Genomic DNA, 21,495 nt, shown 5'->3' with positions numbered 1-21,495 from the left:
TTTGTATTTAGTAGAGATGGGATTTCTCCATGTAGGCCAGGCTGGTCTTAAACTCCTTACCTCAGATGATCCACCTACCTCAGTCTCCCAAAGTGCTGGGATTACAGGCATGAGCTGCTGTGGCCTGGCATTAGTGTACTATTAATGTGAACCCCAATTTTTAATAAAACCTTATAGATAAATTTATCAGTCTTAATCAGTTTGACCATAGGTGAGATTTTTATAAGGCTTTTGTAACCTGTACATATTTTTGTTAAAGAGTAGATCAATGCTCTAAGAAAATCCTGATGTGCTTTCATTCCAATGTTGAACTTACAGAAAAAAACTGCATAGTACTCCTTTAAATATAGCCAATATGTTCGTATACAGAATCTTTTACAATTAATTTTTCACAAACCTTTCACAATGTGTTCAAACCTCTAGCTTTATTCTATCTAATTTAAAACAATCTTTAAACCCTCTAAACTAGGCAAAAATTTACATTCCCATGCCTCCTTATAATCTTTTACTAAAAATACATTTTACTTTCCTTACATACCTTGCATGTTTTTTCAGTAGTTTTAATTATGTATTACAATGTTAAATCTTAGCAATTTTTATTTTTGATGAAAAACCTACTAAGTGATTTTAATTATGTACTAGGTTTCGATCCTAGGACACCAGACAGAAGTACAGATAAGGTCTGTTTCTTTCTGGAATAGCTAGGGGCATGGCTAACCCCCAATGTCCTTAGGCCTTACCTAATCATAAGGCAAATGAGTTGAACAATTTTCAAAAGCCAAAGAAATAGTTTATGACCTTAAAGCATTTAGCAAACCTAACATCTGACCTGCCTAATTTAGACTAAATGTCTTTAGTGATTTAAGTGCTTGTTTTTCTTTAAGCAAATTAATTAGAGCTCTTTTATATAAACATCACACACAAAACACATGTATAACTGCACACAGAAGAAGATGCAGTAGTTGTAAGATTTTTCATTTGGCAGTTTTTAAGTGTCTTCATTGGATTACTGGCTTTAGGGTAGAGCCCTTCAAGGGACAGGCCAGGAAAGCATGCAGTTCCTAGGACCCATCCCCAAAGTATATTTCCTGCCTAATTATTACACACCAAAGCTCTCTCATAATGCACAGTAATTTCTGATACTCCTAAAACTCAGAGCTGTCAAATAAAACGTGAAACAAAACAGAACCTTAGATTTTGAGATGAATCTATCCACTTTCAATTCCTAGAATTCCATGAGGAAAGCAGAGGTTTTTTACCAAAATGGAGTCTATGGCACCTCCTCTGTTTTTCTCAAGGAGTCCCAGTTTATTAGAAGTTCTCTTAGGTCCTCTTATCTGTCCATTAAGAGTGGCAAGAAGACAAAATGGAGAAAAATAATTCAGTCAACTGAGAAGAAATAAGAAAAACCTTTCTTCTTCAGAAAAATAAGATCCAAGAGGAGAGAAAAAAACAAAACAAAACCATAAAGGCCTTTTAAATATTCATATAGCTTGGATATCAACTTTTAATTAAGCTGACTTTTAACAATAGTACTCTCTAAAAAAAACAAAAAAAAACAAAACAAAACAAAAAAAAAAAGGCCTTTTAAATTTCTTATTACCCTACCTTAACCAGGCCAAATGGCCAATATTTCTGGCTTTTAAACTTTACCAAAAGTAACCTCATAAGTGAAGCCAACAAGCCTCAATTATGGTTATGACTTGAGTGTATGAGGCATTTTCAAAGAAGTGGTAAGCAGTTTTTATAAAATTTAGAATGTTCAAAAGTAGCTCAGAGAAAGGAAAATTTAAGGAGAGCTAGAAGTTGTTCATGGAGGGAAAAAGAATCAACAAATGGTAAAAGTCACATGCAGATCAACCAGAAAGCACTCATTCCCTAAGGCAGGACTGAACCCAGGGCCACCATTGTAAAATGGCAAAGCCTTAGCTCTGAGCTACAGCATTGGGCAGCTTCAATTGCTCTTTCCAGAAGGAGTCTAGAACAGTCAGTTTTGAGCTTGCACTACTTTTAACTGAAGATATTTTTTAGAGCCAACTATAACATGAACCCCAAAATTCCTGTTCTCTAGATGGCAGAGACCAAGAGAAAGTACTGCTGTGTGGTACAAGGTCAGACTCTGAAGGACATTAAAAAAAAAAAAAAGAAAAGAAAACTCATCCAGTTCTTTGTTTCAGGGACCTGCAGCAATGTTTATTACTGACCATCTTGCTGGGCCATCTTGAATAGCGAGCTCATGGTGTCCTAAGCCCGTGTTTTATCCTAAGGTACTCCTCTTTATGACAGAATCATACAGAATGACACACAAAGCACATCAGATTTACTACAACTTAAGACTACCCTCAGAGTCCTTTTTCACATTTATTAAAACTTTACAGAGGCGATAAACAGTGATTTGTACCATTCATTCAACCAGTTTGCACAGAGAGAGGGGCCGAAAATCTGACTGGTAAGAAATTCTTATCCTTTTGCTGGCATGCCAGGCTTCTGGGTTCCCCTCCCTGAGTGACCCTAGTGACTCAGCTCACCATACCATAGCCCTGGAGGCCAAACCACAACACAAAAGAAAAATTTTTTTTAAAAATTTGTTTCTTGAAACCACAGGCAAAAGCCTGTCAATTTCATAAGATGCTGTCAAAAGGGTTGCATGAGGTAACCAAATTAACATTTGCCATTTTGGCCAGAGCAAAATATGTGTGACAAAACATAGACATTAACCACTCTGCTTAACCCCCAATATCGAACTGGTGAAGCTCAAACTTGCCCCTGGTTTGGCCCTGTCATCTTTAATGACAACCTCCAACCAGGAGTTTCAACATGTGGTGTCTGGGCAAAATGGTTGCCCTCAGTAACAGAAAAGATAGGAATGGAAAAGGAAAAGAAAGAAAAGCATTGGCTGTGGTAGGGAAGGCAAGGAGCTCAGGGAGGCCAGAGAAAGACCCACCCGTTGCAGTGACACTGAATCAAAAGTTCAGGCAGCCACTTTTTGGTCACAAAGGAATCTTTTCCAGCAATCCCATCAGCTTTCAAGTTTTCTTCTTTGGGGATAAAAGTTCCCCATGTTCCAGGGTCCTACACATGACTAATCCTGTCACCCACAGCTCTCAGCAAAGAGTACAATGCAGATTAATCCAAAGAGAATACGGTAAACATCCCATAGTGCCAAATCCATTTTTAACCAAGAGGGACTTTTCTGAGGGGAGAATCTTTAACCCAATCCCATTCTTTACCCAGGTAAAATGTACCCCATTACTTACCCAAAGCTAGTCAAGTGGTGCTATTTCCTTTGGATTGAGATAATAACTAAGCTGAAAGGTTAGAAGACTTAATTTTTTTTAATTTTTTTTTCTTTTACTGTAGGTGTATACTATATCCAGCATTTTTCCCCATGTTATCCCTTTTAAATTAATTGTCACTTAAGCTTTTTATTTGCCTTTCATAGAGTTTTTAAATAAAAATATGAAAATATTTCTAGAAGCTTCTGCATATCAACAGGCATCCCTAGATGAGACTAATTTGGGAGTCCTCATTTTAAAATGCACTTCAGTGCAGTTTTTTTGTTCATTTGGAACATTCCATTCTAAGTTATCTTTAGTAAGATTTTGCCATTTCTCTAAGACTTCATTGCTTCTGGGGAAGGAACTCAATTCTTCAGAAGTTAAGGATCCCATTTTTACCTAAGATATTGGCTTTGCTCTCAGGTCCCCTTGATTAACTTAACCAATGTTTTTGTTTGTTCGTTTGTCTTTGTTTTCTTCTATGTAAGTGTGCAAGAAAAATGAAACAAAGGGATAGAATACAAAAAATCCCTGTGAATTTTCAAAAGTCAAATTTTACACCCCCTGAAATATCATGTACTACCAGTTTCTTTCTGACCCGGTCAGACATAAGAGGCCTCTAAATGGATCCAAGCCAGTCAAATTCAATCCTGGACCCAGTCCAGTTTCTGTGGCAACTTCCAAACCCAGTTTGGATCAGAAATTTGGTCAAACTCAGAGAGCTCAAAACACAGATATGTGGAGCTCCAAAATCTGAGATAATTCACCATAATTCTGATCCCCAGCTGCCCAGAGAGATCAATGGACACAAAGAGGTCCTGTGGGTGCCTTACTTTGGTCACTCAGTGCTCCTGAGGGCTCATTAGAAGGTCTACTTCTGATCCCACTTCTGACACCATCTAATAAAAGAGAAACTCCAGCCGAATTAAATTTAAAGGAGTTTAATTGCACAATGAACAATTCGTGAATTGGGCAGCCTTTTGAGCCAGGGTAGGCTCAGAGACTCCAGTGCAGCCACATAGTGGAAGAAGATTTATGGACAGAAAAAGGAAAGTGACATACAGAAAACAGAAGTGAGGTACAGAAATGGCTAGATTGGTTACAGCTCAGCATTTGCCTTATTTGAACACGGTTAGAACAGTTGGCTACATTTGATTGGACAAAATTTGGTGTTTGGTGCAAGTGTAGGCTAAGGTCTGTTTGCACCTCTACTTGTTATAGTTCAGGATATACAGAAAAGCCTGTAGGCCACACGTAAAATACATAAAGAGGCAGTTTTAAGCTAAACTTGATGTAACAGATGTTAGGTACCTTTTCATGTGTTTGTAGACCATTTGCATACCTTTTTTGGAAAGACCATTCGTATGCCTTTTTTTGGAAAAAAAATGTCTATTCAAGTCCTTTGCCCATGTTTAAACAAAGCAACCTATTTAAACATTTATTATTTTGTATTTATTTGAGCTTCCAATTAAGATTTGAAGAACAATTCCACTGATCTAAAAAGGAAGAAGGAACATATCTAAATATGATTACTCTATTCCATTTCCCATTTTACATGCCAGGGCCCTTCAGCTGGGCTCAGAAGTCAGCTCTGAGAGCTCTGCACCACTGTATCCACACATGCCCCTTCCTGGAGATAAACTCTCAAGCTCCATGTTGCTTTTCAATCATCAGCTAATTTTTTTCCACAGTTGTGATACGGCATTTTGCCAGCCAAATCACTGTGTTTGGCAATATGTCAGCAGACTGAAGTTTCAGACCCCTTTCCTGGAGACAAAGGGATCTGAGAAAAAGGCAGTTCTAATTCAGGGGCCCCTCACTGCTTTGTGAACTACAGATGCAATGTGCAAGCTTAAGAAGGAAAGGAGTGAAAGCAAATGCAGTCTGAACCCCTTGTCTCCAAGACTGGTTCTGGCCTGATAGCATCTCTGACAGCAAGGTATCCCTGACTTCTTACTAATAAAAAGAATTCAAGTGCTAGACTGAAGGGACTTAAGAAAAACTTCAACTGAAAAAAAGAAAGTAACTCTATTTCTTGCATTTGATCTGTCAGCTGCCTTCCATAAGCTCCTCTCCTGTCTCTCATGCTATATATACCCCAGTTATTGAGTCAAACTGGTTCAGCTTGATTTCTTGGTCAGTGGCACTGGAATCATTGTTAGGACTCTGAATGACACCTGTCATTAGATTCAAGAAGGAACAGAAAAAGGATGCAATCCTATTTTTAGATTTCTACCTTTTCCCAAGTGCTTGTCTCCTGGTCCAGAGGCAGCCACTTTCTAGGGAGCAGGACAGCCTCCCAAGAGACCTGCTCTGCCCAGCTTATACCAGATCACGATGTTTGGTTTCTCAGGTCCTTGGGTGTCAGCTGAGTTTCCAAATGTGCTTCAAGTTTGATCTAGTTTGGCTGTGAGTTTTCCATTCTCAGTTATTAATAATCATGGGGCACAGGGTTGGCATAGATTATTAGAATTCATAGATGTGCTTTCTCTTATACAGCCAAGGTTGTAAATTCTTCCTCTGATGGGGTTTTCTGTACTAATTTCATAGGGCTGCCATAACAAACTATCATACACAGAGTGGCTTAAACAACAGTAATTATCTCATAATTCTAGAGGCTGGAAGTCTGAGACCAAGATGTTGACAGGGTCACGCTCCCTCCAAAGGTGTAGGGAAGGATCAGTTTCAGGCCTCTCTCCTCCATTCCGGTAGGAGGCCTGTGGCAGCCTTAACTTCTGTCTTCACATGACGTTCTCCCTGTGGACATGCCTGTCTGTGTCTAAATTAGATATCCATTAAGACACCAGTCACGTTGACTTAGGACCTATCTGGGTCATCTTATATTTTTTACTATCTCTGTAAAGACCCTCTTTCCAGGGTACTGGGTGTTTGGACTCCAACATAATCCTTGGGGTAGAAAAAGAATGCAATTCAACCCATAAGAAGCCGAATCTTGGTCTGGACTCAAATGGGTCAAACCAAGGCTTAGTACGAACCTGTCTAGAACTCAGCTCCTGCCTATAAAACAAATGGCTAGGACAAGGGGATTTTAAGACTGTCTTCCAGCTCTAAAATCTCCTAGTCTTAACATTTCTTTTTCCCTTCATGAAAACATATCCATTTGATGTCCATTCCCCATAGGCTTTGCTCTCCACTAAGGTTTCTCTCAATCATGGGTCAAACGTCTTAAAAACATGGCAACCAGTGGCATGGCATGTGCCCCAAAGGTCCCAAGGTAAGGCTCACAGGCACTGAAGGGGCAGGGGACCATCAGAGGGAGAGTATGCTTTGAAGACAGACAGGACTTACCAGGACCCATCAAGCCCCTCCTCTGCCACCACAGGCCTCTGAGTGTCCCTCTGTGCTATTTATAGCTTCTGATCCCCAAAGACATCACATATGCCAGCCTTCTCAGCCTCAGCCTCAGCTCACTCTCTCCTCTTTATCTCGCCAGGAGAGCCACTCATGCAGAACTACAAATGTTGTCTTCCGTGATAAAATTATCCTGTGCAGGCTGGGAAATCCACCCCACGCAGCGGGCAGCCCTCAACTGACAATACAGCTCCCGGAAAACACTCAGCAGCCAAGCTCTGAACAGTGATTAGCGCAAGTGTCTGTTTTGCTTACGCGTCTTCACATACAGACATTTTCAGGCTGGGTAAGTGAGAAGGACACCCAGCCTTGCATCTCTCCGCAGGCATCATCATCTGTGGGAGAGACCCATGGGAAACACTGCCATTCCCTCTCCCACTGCTGGGAGTGCATTTTCCATTTTCTTTTCCCTTTTCTTTCCCCAACCCCTGCTCATTGTAGGAAGATTCAAAACAATAGAAATGTGTAAGAAGGGATGAAAAAAAAATCAGCCAGTCTTACTAAACAGAGGCAATTATTATGACATCTTGGCATTTTTGCTTCCAGAATTTTTCTAAACCATTGTGTAACACAGCTGAGATCATATTGAGTATATTATTTTGAGTCCCACTTTTTTTTTTTTTTTGCATTTGACATTCTCACAGCATTTTGCCAAGGCTGGTTGCTAATCAACCTTCTAATAAATACTATTTGGGGCTGGGCATGGTGACTCACACCTGTAATCCCAGCACTTTGGGAGGCCGAGGTGGGTGAATCACCTGAGGTCAGGAGTTCAAGACAAACCTGACCCACATGGCGAAACCCCATCTCTACTAAAATTACAAAAATTAGCCGGGCATAGTGGCAGGTGCCTGTAATCCCAGCTATTGGGGGGCTGAGGCAGGAGGATCACTTGAACCTGGGAGGCAGAGGTTGCAGTGAGCCAAGATCATGCCAATGCACACTTCAGCCTGGGCAGCAGAGTGAGACTCCATCTCAAAAAAAAAAAATTATTTGGGAGACTGGCAACGCTGCTGATGAAGTGGAAGCCCCACTGAGAGTTGTTCTCCACATTGGCTTGAATTTCTTCAGGCCCGAGATGGATCCTCTTTACTCTTACAACACTTGCCTCAAGTTGCAAAAATCCCTGCCTGGCCACTGCTTAAAGGAAAATTGGCCCAGGCACTTCTTGGCACTACAGTGAGAGAAGTAGCAATCTGAGAATCTGGTTCAGGACCAATATCCCACCGGGGACATTTCCAACATTCTCTCAGCACCTCGACTACCAGGAGAGGAGCATGAATTGGAGAGAAGTGGCTGAGACTTGTCCTGAGTGTCCTGTGGGGTCTGATGGGGACAGAGAGCCCTGGTGGGCAGGGCCCAGCCCAGGAGGAGCCTGCATTCACACACATTCCCATGTCCCAGACACTGTGCATGCTATTGCATTTAATCCTCAGTCACTCTGCTTTGTACCAATTCATCAGCCCCATTTTAAAGACAAATTAACTGACGCTTAAAGATTTTAGCAATTTGCTGAAGATAATAAATTCAGTAACAGGCCAGGCTGAGAGTCTGATCCAATGATGAAAGTTTTTAGATCATGCCCATGCTGCCTCTCAAGGTCCCGAGAAGCCTCCCTTTCTCAAGGTAACTCAGTTGACATTCGTTCATTTTAGCAAGCTTGTCTCAAAAAATAAAGAAGCCAGGGTTGGTTGGTGTGGATGATAGGGAGTGACAGGAAGAGCTGCATGCAGGAGTGAGGGAGCCGATGCTCCATAGGTTCTGCGTGCCAACAACTGATGCTCTCAGCTGAGTCCCTGCCCTGCCATAGCCCTTCATTCCTCTGAACTCTAGAGAACAGCCTCATCCAAGGTCAGCTTCCTCTCCAGAGGCAGCGGTCATACAATTGCCCATCCATGTTGAGGATATAAATGATCTGCCCCCTAGCCTGAAAGCACTGTGATTTCAAGGGGGCATCCAGAGCTCCCCATGGGATCAGCCAAGGCCTCTGTTGCAACAGCCTGTATTGTGAGTTCCATCCAGTTCCTTCCTGTCTCCAGCACTTCTGTCTTCCTTCCCTCCTGGGTGCTGATCCCACTGGCACTCCCCAGTAAGCCTGCTGCACATAAACCTCCTTCTCAGAGTTTGTTTCTCAGAAAACTTGACCTAAGACCATTAGTCATTTACGCACAGTGAAAGGAGGGTATAGAAATGCACGTCTTCCCTCAAAGATTCCTGCTCATCAGTGCACTCTCCTAGCACTTATGGCACTGAGGAAAGAGGGTTGTAACTGAAGGACAGGAGAGGAGGGACCAGGAAGTGCTCCCAGAAAGAGCAGGCCTCGATGAGGTGGCAAAGTAGGGGCCTCTAGGCAGCCAGGTGGTGCAGCCTGACTATGGAGCTCCTGGAGGTGTCCCCACCCATGAGGGACAGGAAAGAAAGGACCCAGGAGATAAGAGACTAAGCCAGGGGCTGTCGATCCTGACTGCATGTTAGCATCACCTGAGCATCTTTGGAATGTATTATTGCCAGGAGAACCCTGGCTTCACTCCTAAGATTCTGATGTGACCGATCTGGGGTAGGGACCAGGCATGAGCATTTTAAAAACTCTATCCAAGTGATTCCATTGTGGAGCCAGGCCTGAGGATCACATGGCTAACAGAGATGGGAAGGCAGAGAAAGCTACTGTCTTCCCCTAAAATCTATTCCCTCTGGTGCGCAAATCCTGACTAACACTGAGGCTCACTGCCTGGGCCCAGAGCCCGTGCTCACAGAGAGGAACCCTAGCAGCTGAGCCTTTGAAAGTCAGATGACCCCCTGACAGCATTATGAAGATAGAGTTGTAGTTTCTAAATAGTGAGCCAGCCACAACCAGGGCAAACCCAAGGAGCCTCAAGACAGGATCCCCAGCATGCTTAAACCTATGGATTCTCTGGGCCCAACCCAAATTTACTAAATTGAGTTTCTAGGGTGAGGCCTGGGAATCTGCACTGTTTAACAAACTCCCCAAGTGAACCTTATGCATGGAAGTTGGAGAATGCTTAGGGCTCCCCGCCAGGGCCTTTCTAAATGTGCCCCATGACTTATATGAGAGTTTTGCTTCCTAGGTAACCAAGGAACCCTTGCTGCTCCTATATTTTCCAAAGCAGTCAAGTAGGGGTCACTGCAAATGTCTGGAGGGACAAAGCCGCTTGTCAATGAGGAGCTGAGAAGAGCACGAGAATCCTCTCCAGTAAATTCTTTCTGGTGAGTTTTTTCCTTTTAGCAGGTATGATAAACATTGCTTGTGAATTGTTCCAAATATATTTTTTTCTCATTGTGCAATTGAACTGGCAGTTTTGCATAATAAAAAGTTAACATAATGAGCCAAACAAGAAATGAATAAAGCTTGATTGTTCAGTTCAGAGGCAGTACTTACACTGAGCCTACAGTCCTTATCCTCATGCGTGGCCCATTGTTCAGTGATTGAACTCTCGAGATGTAAGTATGGCTCTAAAAAGGATAAAAATTGATATCAATAGACTTGTGCAGACCTCCGCAGTAGCATCATCTTATTGAGGAAACACAAATGTTTCTTTGACCACTCATCTTGGCTCTTTGTAATCATAACTGAGCTTGATTGAAACCTGACCTTTACGAGGCATCTCTGTGTATTTCTCGTACATGGTGGTACTTGGCAGTTTTAACTTCCTCATTTAATTACTTTGTGATGGTGCCAGCATCCATATTAATGAAATTATTTTGATTATATTTCATAGATAATGTGTCAGTGGGCAATTAACAACCCCCTACAGAGCCCCACGTGGTTCCTCTGCTGGCTCAGACCCATGGCTCCTTCCTTCTTCCCTGTCTGGGGTCCCAGCTGCCTTCCTCTTTTCTTCAAGAAATTCATCTACCTACGTGGTTGGAGTTCCTTTTGTCACCTCCAAAACTGGTTATCAATGGAGACAGTCTTCTCAGGACATCTCTTTCTTTCTCTCCCCCAAAATGAGCACAGGCATCCTTTAAATTCGTTTTCTTGCCCATCACCTTAGGGAACAGATGGAGGAGCCCAGGAGTCCACAGAAAAAGCGGCGTTGGTCCAAGCTGGTTCTCCAAGGTCATTTTGTTAGAGGGTACCTGGAGGTCTCTCCCATGGGGATGGAAAGCCTTTTCTTGGGCAACCGACTCCAAAATGAGGCTGTCCTACCATAGTCCCATGGATTGGGTTTGGCACGGCCACCAGCCTGTGCTAGAACCTGCTTGCCTGCCCTTTGTACCAACCCTTTGTGCCTGCCTCTTCTTCCCCAGGGTCCACTCACCCCACATAAGTCACTTGGGCTTTTCTTTTCTTTTCTTTCTTTCTTTCTTTCTTTTTTTTTTTCTGAGGCAGAGTCTCACTCTGTCACCCAGGCTGAGTGCAATGGCGTGATCTCGGCTCACCACAACCTCCACCTCCCGGGTTCAAGCAATTCTCCTGCCTCAGCCTCCTGAGTAGCTGGGATTACAGGCGCGTACCACCATGCCCAGCTAATTTTTGTATTTTTAGCAGAGATGGGGTGTCACCATGTTGGACAGGCAGCCTGGTCTTGAACTCCTGACCTCGTGTCCACCCACTTCAGCCTCCCAAAGTGCTGGGATTACAGGCATGAGCCACCGCGCCCAGCCAGCACTTTGGCTTTTCTAAGTAAGTGAAATGTGCCTCCACCTGTTTACCAAATACCCCTCCTCTGTCTGCAAGCCGTTCTGCACCAACTGTGAACACTTCTGATCTGTATCTGTCCCCATTCCACCCCATCCCACCCCATTTATTACCTTTCAGGAAGAAGGAAGGGTTTTTCATGAGGTCCTTGAGTTAGCTAGAGAATGACTGCAGGTAACTTATTACATGCATTGGTTGACCTAAACCCTCTTGCCTCAAATTCCTGAGAATTTACTTATCAGGAGATCAATAAAAGAAGAGTGTAGCAAGAATAATTTGTATCCTGCTCTATCCTGCCTATGTTCCTGTTGCTAGCCCCAAAACAGAATCTGGTTCTGGTTCTTGTCCACGAGCCTTCCTCAGGCTGCAGTGACAGTGACCAGCCTTAGGCTGTACTTTCATGGATCTGGTGCCCACCAAAGGAGCTCACCCTGAGCAGCACTAAAATGCAGAAAGGGGCAGAGCCAGCGCCCCTCAACCCTGCCCGATGCAAGGCTTCCTGCTTCTCCAGCATGGACAGGACTTGGGTTCTTCAAGGCCCCCTCCACCATGGCCACCACATGAGAAGGAAGGAAGAGGGGTTCATTCCCTTTCAGTCCATCCATTGCTGAGGTTTCCATACCGGTAGCAGAGCTAATTTCTTCTGTGCAACAACCTATGGCAACACCATAGATGATCATATTTTTCCCTTCCCTTTTTGCATCTTTAGCCAATGCTTACAGTATAGACTTACTTGTTTTTGAAACAGAACCTTTAAGGAACAAATGAAAATGAGTTCTTTCTCGCACTCTGGATTTTTTCTTGGTCAGTGTCAGGTCTTACGTCCCTGGCCTAGCTACTCTCCTTCATCCTTCCGAGAAATTTCCCTGGTTTCTACCTTAGAAGTGCCAGCCTCCCACTAACCTGGTTCTCCTAAATTTCCACCAGCCAGATACTAAGTCAAATTTTACCAAAGAATAGCCGTCATTTATTGTACACTTACTACGTACCAGGCTCAGTATTCAACACTTTACCTGCCTTTGCTTCTTCCAGTCTCACAATGGCCAATGAGTTACATTTTATTATTTTCAGCATTTTGAGCATTGAGGACGCAAACTTAGAGTTAAGTAATGTGTCCAAAATTCCACAATAAGTAAGTGGTGGGGCCAGAAGAGTTTGACTGAAGGCTTGAGTGTTTGTAATGCTTCTCTTAAACGTAGTATTAGATTTATCACTTATTGCTCTGAATCTAGGAGCATGATAAGACTTGTCTTTCCCAGAGGCCCCGTGTGTCCCCAGAATTGCTTTTTAGGGGTCAAATGACTGAAGCCCCCTTCCTCCAGTGCTACCCTCTTGGGCCTTCCCAGCCAGTTCCAGATTCTAGTCTGAGGACTTCCTCTAACTGTAGTTCATTCATCTAAGAGAAATCATTTTTATAGCCCAAGAGAAATTAATGGTCTCCTGCTTCAACACTCAGGTAATCCACTTGGTTTACCAAATGCCTAAAGTCCACACAGATTTATTGAGCACCTACTATGTGCCGTGTATCTGATAGGAGTTGGGAATAGAGAAGATACATGATCCATTTCCTATAAGGGGTTCATGAACCATTTGGGAAATTATCAAGTATAAGTATATGATTGCCTAAGTGAGAAAATTGTATAGTATGGTATGGTATGGTGTAGTATGGAGAAGTGGTATACTATGGTATGCTGTAGTATAGCATGGAGAGGTGAGGGCAGCTGTAAGATTAAGGTAATCTCCATAGTGGATAGGAACCCAAGTTTTGGAGTCAGATTGGACTGGGTTCAAATCTGAGTGATCATGGGCAAGTGATTTAACCTTTCGAAGTCACAGTGTCTTGTGCATAAAATGGAAACCATGATGCCTCTCTTGTAGGGTTATGAGGAGTAGTATTCCAGAAAGAACTTATAGTTACAGTGGCAATTGCTAATATTTACTGAACATATCTGCTCCTGGTAAGTAGAAAGATTAGCAGTAATATTTAAACTGGGATTTGAAAGGTGAGTTAGGGTTTGATTGGGCAGAGGAGAGGTGATAAGAAATTATAGATATAAAAGTATCACAGTTGAAGTTGTAGAAACATGGAAGTGTGTAGTATGTCCCAGAATTATCAAGTATTCTGGTGTCTGGGGCATGGGCACATGGTATGGGGAGAAGGAGCAGTGACAGTTAGGTGGCATGAGAACTCACTGCCTTCACTGAGGGTTTGGAGTTCATTCTGTCTCCACACGTGCCTCATCTTCCCAACCTAGGGAAGAGACACAATTTTATAACATAAACATACTCTAAAGATGGGGAAAAGATCTCGTATACTGCTGGCCAGGCTATAAGCTAGAGCAGTCTTTTGGAAGAATATTTAATAATAGGGATGAAAATCCTTTATAGTGTTCATAGCTCTTGACCTAGTCATTTCACTTTTAGAAATTTATCGTAAGAAACTCACTAGATGCATTCAGAACAATTTGTGTGCCAGGATTTGTAATGGCTAAAGATGAGAAATAATCTAATGTCCAAAACCACAGGATTGGCTAATATTCTATTCTATTTTATTCTATTTATTCTATTCTATTACATATTGGTTAGTATTACATTCAAGCATTGGAATAGTATATAGTCATTAAGACTCGTAGTTTTAAAGATGATATCATGACATAAAAATGTTCATGCTCTAATTTAAAATGAAAAAAGCAGGCTGCAAAACATAGTTTAATCTCAATCTTGTGAGGGAAAAAAGAAAGGATGTATGTGGGAGAGAGAGAAAGAGCAAGAGAGAAATAGGGTGATCCCATTGATAATAAGTTTAGATTAAGGACTTAATATTCTTTGTTTTAGTTATGGTTGAATGTATTTATTCTCTTAATTTTTTTAATTTTTAATTTTTATTTTTATTGAGACAGGGTCTTGCTATGTTGCCCAGGCTGGTCTCAGACTCATGGGTTTAAGTGATCCTCCTGCCTTAGCCACCCAAGGAGCTGGGACAAGAGGCATCCCCTACCACTCCCAGCTGAGACTTGGTAGTCTAAACACTCGCTTTAGGGGCATATACTTGCTCAAGTGATTTGCACGGGAGAAGGACCCTAAGAAGCCATTTGGGAGTGTAAGAACTAGGCCTACAGACAATAGAGACAGGTCAATCAAGAGTTCATAATCCTAGGGAAGGCAGAGCTTCCTTAGAGAAGGTATAGTGCCCTCCAGGGACCACAATGCCTAATGGAGGGCAGCAGATGTTCTGTGGACAACCAGCAGACACTCCCAGGGCTTCCCAGAAATTCCCAGGGGGAGACACTGCATTGGCAGGGGAAAGACTCCAAGCCAGTGCATTAGGAAAGTGAGCACTGAGTCAACATCTCTTGCAAGCATTTGTACGCACCAATGACTGAAATGTCTGCGTGATGTGTGGCTGTGTTTAGAAAAAGGAAGACAAAAGAAAAGTAGTCATTATCTCTGGGTATAAGATTATGGTGGTTAAACTTTTAAATACTTTTTCAAATGTTTCTGTGACAAGTATTTTTATTTTTTCGAGACAGTCTTAATGTGCCACCCAGGCTGGAGTGCAGTGGCGTGATCTCAAGTTCACTGCAAACTCCGCCTCCCAGATTCGAACAATTCTGCCTCAGCCTCCTGAGTAGCTGGGATTATAGGCATGCACCACCACACCTGGCTAATTTTTGTATTTTTGGCAGAGACAGGGCTTCACCATGTTGCCCAGGCTGGTCTTGAACCCCTGGCTTCAAGTGATTCACCTGCCTTAGCCTCCCAAAATGCTGGGGTTACAGGCTGCACCCAACCTGTGATGAGTATTTTATAATAATAATAAAAAACATCAGTCATTTGTAAACTCTCTCTGGCTTCCTTATGTTCCTCTTGCTTCCATGCCTCCTGCCGCCCCACCATGCACACACACTCTGTGTTCTCATCTGTGCATAACGTAGGAAACTCTGGCTTTTGGGGGGTTCTGTCCCCCAGGGCACAAGAAGGAACTGGGGTGGATTAGGCCTGGGCTTGACTCGACAGTTCGTAATCTGCCTAGCAGGTAGAATGGCACAGCAAACTCGAGCTGGGTGACCTCCAGGCACTTCATATTTTGGCATTGATAAAAATCACCGCACTTTGTTGATTTTGCTATTTCTACCCACAGAGGAATGCACAGATATATGAAATCTGTTAAATGATCCATTTAACTATGTGGTAAACACACCGTATACCTGTTTACTGTCCCAAAACAGTCCCCTTTGTAATTTTATAGGGTGATTTGATCATTCCCTAAGTCAACACAGCGTTTGTTTTCTCGTGAAGGAAAGAGGATAAGGCTCATCAAAATTAGCTGACTCAGGACAGTTTACCTTGAGAGTAAACCAAAGGACAGTATGGGAAAGGGTGCAAAAGAGCTTCTGTGTTCTGGTAATGCTGTTTCTGAATCTGGATGCTGGTAACTTGGGTCTCACTTTGTGAACATTTATCAAGCCGTACACTGGATTTGCATGTTCTCACCACTCTTACCACAGCCTGCACCTCGAGCCTCTCCTCCTGGCTGGCTCCCCACACCCTGCACTTCCCAGGAAGGTGTCTCATGACTCCTCAGTGGGAGTACTTCCTACTTTTTCCTGTTCAGGTGTCTCTAGAACCTGCAAATCTCCTTCACAGCACTGATTGTAAGAGAAAAGATCTGGCTGCTTTTGTGGTTATTGGTTTCACGTGTGTCTCTCACTAGATCCTAAGCAACTGGGCTTGTGCGTCCACTGGGCCTGCTGCTGTGTTCCCTGAGCCTGGTGCAGTGCCTGGCAAGATGGTAGCCTGCGAAACTGTCTGTAAGGGAATTTTGGAGAGCCAGAGAGGGAGACAGAACAGAAGGGTTGGGGGCAAAAGACAGGAAGGGGAAGGGAGGAGAGAGGAAGAGTTGGGTCTCACAAGATCTGAGTATTCCAAGGCATGGCTAGAGGTTGGTGAGTGAGAGCACTCTGGAGTGTGTTGACATGATTGAGTAAGGAGTCTCTGGAGAAAGAAGTTTCTGAGAGAAGGTGGTCTCTCTGCGGGCAAGATTGCTTCAAAGACTAGCCTAGGTTCATAAGGGGAGGACGGGGACCCTGAGCCTAGTCTTGCTCCAGTTTTTTTCTGGCTCAGAAGCAATTGCAAAAAAAGAGCTATTTCTTTGCATTTCTTTAGGAAACTGAGCACTAAATGTCAGCAGCATGAGTGCAGAGGCCAGCCACGTCAGGGGCAGCCATGGCGTGGCAGAGAAAGTGCAGGTGTGGCCACGGCACAGTGGCAATGAAAGCACTTCCTACACTCACAGGTGGCACCAGAGAAACAGCCCACACAGGCCAGGCTTGGGTGGCCATAGAAGGATCAGTGCATTTGGTAGACTAAGTAGTGGGAGAGGAGGCCTCTGAGGGACTTCATGACACAGAGGCCATCATATATGGTGAAAGAGACTGAGGCTCAGAGGGAGAGGAGGGCTGTGGTGGCTCCCATGCATGCCCCCAAAAGCTGTATCTCAGGGCAGCTATGCAGTGCCCAGCAGGAAAAGCCAGAAAGGCACTGGAAAAATTTAAGGTGTATGCCACATGGCCTTCAGAGTTGGAGCAAGTCCAGCTATAGAATTTACTGTGAGGTGTTCCCCAGTTTATAACCCCTGGCTGGAATTCTCTGGAAAACACAAATCACTGAGAGTTGGCTTCTAAAAAGTACCTATACATGGGGAGGAACAACATTAAAGAAACAACGAAGCCAGAAAAGAAAACAGCCCCTGGGATTTGTGAACAGGTGTTCTTGACAGGGTCCCTCACCTAAGCCATTCTTCCGGCACAATTATCACCCAAAGCGGCTTGTTTCTAGAACACTCCATCGGGAGCTGCTTCCCTTTTTAACTCAGTACTCCCAAAGACTGCTCTGGGAACAATGGCTCCCAGTCTTAGGGGGGAAAGTATATTTTTAGAGATGGGAGATGACAAAACCATCATCAATAAGCAAGAAAACTCCCAATTATTTTCCTTGAGATACTGTCTTGTGATATATTATGTGGGTAGGGCTTTCTGAAGCATTTTCTCACCATTTTTTCTGAAACTGTGGCTTTCCAAAATTTTTTATTGCCTACCCTATTAGTAAAATCATTTTAAACATGCACCACAAATATCTGCATATTTATTCACTGATTATATTTATGCAATTGTGTGTGTGTGTGTGTGTGTGTGTGTGTGTGTGTGTGTGTGTGTGTTGTTTACTGTATTTATAGTGAAAGTTCTAATAGAAGGTGTCCACTGGGGTGCAGCAGGCATCCCACTAAACAAAAACAAGGCAGACAGGGCAAGCATCATAATTCTCAGCTCGTGGATTAATAGACTAAGCCTTGGAGAGGAAGGGACTTGCCCAGTTCACATAGCCAAAAGTTGCAAAACTGAGGTTAAAACTCACTTCCATGCTTTCCAGCTTCTCAGATTCTTCCTGCAGGTGCCAAATATCTCTTTCTACTCATCAGAATTTGGAAACGGACCAGTCATATCAGTTTTTGGTGATTTATACATCGTTTCCCCGCTTTACCTATTTTGTCATTATATCCTATAGCGCAGAGCATGCTATGCTCTCAGGGTTCTGGAATTGGCATCTAGAGAACACCTATGAATGAGGAGGAAGAACATCAAGGAATTGATGTTCTGGAAAAGCAAAGAGCCCCTTGGATTTGAGAACAGGAAGCATGCACTTTACATGCCTCATCTCTTTCTGCCCCATCCATTAAGCAGGGATGATACAGAGACCTTCCCTGGGTCTCGCCATGCCCAGGGTTAATATGTTCTGCAGTATATTTGTAGAAAGATGATGCTCTCTGTAGTATCCAGAGATCTGATGTGACTGACATGGAGTGGCCACTCTTTTTTTTTTTTTTTTTGAGATGGAATTTCACTCTTGTTGCCCAGGCTGGAGTGAAATGGCACTACCTCAGCTCACTGCAACCTCTGCCTCCCAGATTCAAGCGATTCTCCTGCCTCAGCCTTCCAAGAAGCTGGGATTACAGGTGTGTGCCACTATGCTTTGCTAATTTTTTGTATTCTTAGTAGAGACAGGGTTTCTACATGTTAGTCAGGCTGGTCTCAAACTCCCGACCTCAGGTGATCTGCCCACCTCGGCCTCCCAAAGTGCCGGGATTACAGGCATGAGCCACTGCGCCTGGCCAGCGTGGCCACTGTTGACACAGGAGACATGGCAATGGTACTTCCCTGTGTGAAAATGAGGCCTGAAGGAAGGTTGCTTGCCTTTCTTCAGCAGAGGTGTCTTGTGAAACAAAACAAAACAAAACACCGATTCCCTGAAGCAGAATAAAGATAAAGAAACAGAAATATTTGGAAACAAAACCGCAAGAGCCAGGAAATAGGCAGCTCCGGCGCCCCAGGAAGTGAGGTGGATCAGCAGATAGGCTTGGGCGGAGTATCTGGAAGCTGTTGCTGTTTACAGCCTCTGTCCTTTCTCTCTCCCAAGAGGCACCAGGGCCCAGTGCTGAAATCACTGTTTAACGAAGGTGGAGCCCGCCCTTACCTGGTACAATATATATATAAGGAAAATCCAGAGGGCAGGAGCAAGCAGACACCAGCACTGCTCTCTCTCCCAGGCACGGTGCTCCCCTCCACTCTCCACCCCGAGAGCCTGTGGAAGCTGCCCCGTCTCCCGTCCTCCATCAGATACACCTGTCTAGGAAACAGGTAAGGTGTGAGTGGTCATCTCTCAGAGCTGTAGACCAAGGCAGTCCTCTAAACATTAGTGAGGCTGTACAATTCTCTAGAGAGCTTCATGATGTCAAGTCTCAGTTCCCACCTACGGAGGTATACGTTCAGTAGCTCTGAAAATGGGGTGTTTCTGATGCAAGTGGTCCAAGGGTATGCTTTAAGAAAAACTAGGGTAAAGGGTGAGTTAATTGTCTAAGAGAAGCAAATCCAAATTTTGCATAGTTCGTGCAAAGAGAATATTTCTTGATCGTTCTGTCACCTTTGATTTCTGCTCATTCTCAGTTGTGACCTTGAGGACTGTTGACCATAAGGGACATGCTGATGACAGAAATCATGTCTTCTTTTTTCACTGCCATGTAGTTTCTGATACATAGTAGTGTTTAATAAACATTTGCCGAAAGGAAGAGTGGGCCCTGGGACCTTGGTTTTCTAATCATCTATCTTGTTGGTTATAGGAATGAAGCTGAAAACTCTGGGTTAATCACAAAAGACAGATCATTTCAACTTCAGAGATTCAGAAGGTTCTTATGTGCTTCTAGCAGTGTTGTGGTCACACATGTCTGTCTCTGTAACTGCTAAAGTTGCATAATCTTTGAGATGTGACGCTGTTCTCAGGAAGGCAGTTCCAGCTGCTCAGCTTGGACCCAAGTTAACCAGATTAGAGTAAGCGCAGATATTTCCCTCTGTAGTTACAGTTGGGTCATCAACTACTGACTGCCCCATTTGTTCTGGGTTACAAACACAACTTTACTTACCCCCATGTGGCAATAACTAGATCTTCAATCAGATTATTTTCTTGAATTGTCTCACCTTTGTACCCAGCTTGCTATAAGTGTTTTTTTTTTTTTTTTTTTTTTTTTTTTTAAGGTTAGAGGAGTGACAGCTGCAGGAAGGCTTACTTATTAGTAGACTGGTTGATGGAAATGTGATAATCTACCAAGTGTTTAATAGGCAAAAGGTATATGTATCATGAGTTCATTATCCCAGTGTGTAGATGGAAAAAGTGTGGGACCTGGTGAGTGATTTGCTGCTAAAGCTCATACCGGGTGCAAATGACAGAGCTAGAGTTCTGCCGTGCCTGGTAGGTACCCTGTCTTGTCCCCTAGTTATTGGGTTGTATTCAGTTACCGTCTTAAAAGAACACCTTAGAAGGAAAGGTGCTATGAAGAAATACACACATTGGGCCAGGCACTGAGGCTCACACCTGTCATCTCAACACTTTGGGAGGCCGAGGTGGATGGATTGCTTGAGCCCAGGAGTTTAAGCCAACCTGGGCAACATGGTGAAACCCTGTCTCTACAAAAAAAAGTATAAAAATTTGGGGGCTGGAAAAAAATATTAGCCATATGTGGTGGTGCACCCCTGTAGTCCCAGCTATTGGGGGCAGGAGGAGGGATGCTGTGATTGAGGTGAAAGGATCTCTTGAGCCCAGGAGGTTGTGGCTGCAGTGAGCTAGGATCATGCCACTGCACACCAGGCTGAGCGAGACACTGTACTGCAAAGAAAAAAAAAAAAAAAAAACCTACTGGCCCTGAGGCACACTCTATGTCAAGCATTGTGCTTGATGCTTCCATATGGTGAGCTGTGTGATTTGGGGAATGTTCCTTAACCTCTTAGGGTCTCAGTTTTCTCATCACTAAAATGTGATAGCAACAATAATCTGCCTCAAAAGGTAATTGAAAGGATCAAATGAGATCATGTATGGAAAGCACTTAGCAGTACTTGAACGCATGGCAAGTGCTCAAAACGTTTTTGTCATTGTTGTTGATGTTATTTTAGCCTGGCTTCTTTATAAAGCAAATCCTGAGGCAAAGCTTAAGTGTGACTGTACTTACTTGGTACGTAAGGCACCAGGGGAGTGAGAGTCAGGGGAGTGGGAAATGAGAGGAATAAAAGGGGAAGCAGTGAGGGATGATGTGCCACCCACCCGGCCTCTCTTCACAGAGAGGCATGGCCAGCCACTTGGCCAAAGCAGGGCTCCTCTGGACTGGTGTTGCAGATGCATTGTGCCTTGGAAAGGTCTATTCAAGTGAGGGTGGAGAGGACCTTTATATGTTGGCTCACTCTGTCTCCTCTCTTCTTGTTCAAATCTTGCCCTATGGGGAGTTAGCTGCCCTGCACTTCCTGCTTGTTTCTTCTGAACCCCTTGACAGCAACTGGAAAACTAGATCTAATTGCTAGAGCCTTAGCACCTTATCTGAGTCCAGAAGTGGTCAGAAGAGCCACTTCCTTGGCTAGAGTAGAAAAGGGACCAAGAGTCCTAGAGACAGGTTGAGGCTAAAAGAACCTGAGACAGCACCTAAGAAAGGTTTAATAAAGACCAAAACATCATTATTAATATCTGCTGAACACCGTGTATGGCACTAATGTTCCTGCCTATGCATCACCTCTTTCTCCCATGAGAAAACCATAAAGGGGACCCTGCATGGTCTGGTCCATCCCATCTCTCCTCAAGGTTTGGAAGAAG

General features: G+C 43.6%; 1 protein-coding gene across 8 annotated transcripts in view; it reads left to right on the top strand.

Annotated features, from left to right (window-relative positions):
• CAPN13 (calpain 13) overlaps nt 1-21,495 on the top strand; it is a 175,878-nt gene that overhangs the window by 70,711 nt on the left and 83,672 nt on the right. For 5 of the 8 annotated variants that reach the window (XM_074395684.1, XM_074395679.1, XM_074395681.1 and 2 more), the window contains 3 exons: nt 6,733-6,936; nt 9,737-9,875; nt 18,784-19,004. The gene's annotated coding sequence lies outside the window, so the exon portion shown is untranslated. Of the gene's footprint in view, nt 1-6,732; nt 6,937-9,736; nt 9,876-18,197; nt 18,323-18,783; nt 19,005-21,495 lie in introns of those variants that run through there. The other 3 variants (XM_074395689.1, XM_074395686.1, XM_074395690.1) reach the window with 2 other exon arrangements.

This window comes from Saimiri boliviensis, chromosome 1 (assembly GCF_048565385.1).
Source record: "Saimiri boliviensis isolate mSaiBol1 chromosome 1, mSaiBol1.pri, whole genome shotgun sequence".
NCBI lineage: Eukaryota > Metazoa > Chordata > Mammalia > Primates > Cebidae > Saimiri > Saimiri boliviensis.
This window is presented reverse-complemented; position numbering and strand designations above follow the sequence as displayed.